The sequence below is a fragment of the Chelonoidis abingdonii genome, chromosome 4, assembly GCF_003597395.2.
Source record: "Chelonoidis abingdonii isolate Lonesome George chromosome 4, CheloAbing_2.0, whole genome shotgun sequence".
In the NCBI taxonomy this organism is placed as follows: Eukaryota; Metazoa; Chordata; order Testudines; family Testudinidae; genus Chelonoidis; species Chelonoidis abingdonii.
The window spans coordinates 657,837-659,038 of NC_133772.1; the positions used below are offsets into that span (position 1 = coordinate 657,837).

A 1,202-nucleotide genomic window follows, 5' to 3' on the forward strand; every position below is an offset into this window, starting at 1 on the left:
TCCGGCACGTGCCCCGCCCTCACCACAGCCCGCGCCTCAGGTGGAGCCTCCACAGCCGCCTCAGGTGAGCCATGCAAGCTCCGGCACGTGCCCCGCCCTCACCACAGCCCGCGCCTCAGGTGGAGCCTCCACAGCCGCCTCAGGTGAGCCATGCAAGCCCTGTAAGATTCCATCTCCACCCCCTGCGAAAATGGTGGGGGGCAAAGGGGCGTTTTTATTTCCCCTTTCCTGTCAGCTCCTGTCAGCGTGGGCGTCCCAGGCCGAGCTCTCGGTGCCCCAGCTACAGCTCTAACACCCCCCGCGCCACGAGGAGCATTGCTGGGCCCGCCGGCGCCCCGGTAACCCCCCGCTGCGATGGGAAGTCGCTGCGTGTGCCGCCAACACCCCAGTAACCCCCCACCCCGAGGGGAGTCGCTGCCACGGCCGCCAGCACCCCGGTAGCCCCCCGCCGCGAAGGGAGTCTCTGCGTGCGCCGGGAGCCTGTCTACACTAGCACTTTAAAGCATCAGACTTGCTGCTCGGGGGCAGGGGGGCGGTTTCACCCCCTGAGCCAGCCCCTTAAAGCGTTTTCACTTGCCACTGTCAATAATCCCTGAGGCTCTCAGTTCAGCGAAACCTTTTACACAGATCCCCTGGGAAACGAAGAATCCCTTCTCCTCGGGGCGCTGCCCCTGCAGGGCTCCCACCCTGCGGCTCCCCTCCCAGGGGAACCCCGACCCCTCAGTGGCTGCTGCCAGTTGCCATCCAGCCCCTGCTCCCTGGGCAGATGGCAGGGTCATGGCCACTCGGCTCTGGCATGGGGAGTTCGGGCCTGTTGCCTGGGCCTCCACCAGGGCCTGCAGCCTGGGGGGTTACCCGGCTGGTGCCCCCCAGCCCGCTCCGCTCCGGTGCCTTGCTCCCAGGCAGCCAGGCCTGCCCACTCCAGGGCTGGAGTGAGACTCCCCCAGCTGTGCCCCATGGAGCTGGCCACCCCTGTCTGTCGGAGTGGGGCAGCCACCCGGTCCAGGTGCAGACACAACCTTGGTTGGGCCGTGATGTGCCCCGAGGGTTGACGGGGTTTCCAGGGCCGTGAGAGACGTAGGCAGCAGCAACAGGCCCGACTTGGCTAAAAACCGCATCTGATATTGCTAACCGCTACAGACAGCAGCAGCGCCCCGTCCGCCTGCCCCGCCATGGTCCATCCCATCCTGTCTGTCCCGCCC

At 67.1% G+C, this 1,202-nt stretch overlaps 1 pseudogene; it reads right to left on the reverse strand.

The window, feature by feature from the left end:
• Window positions 1-1,174, reverse strand: part of LOC116826718 (phosphatidylinositol transfer protein beta isoform-like) — a 17,090-nt pseudogene extending 15,916 nt beyond the window's left edge.
• Window positions 1,175-1,202: the final 28 nt, after the last annotated feature.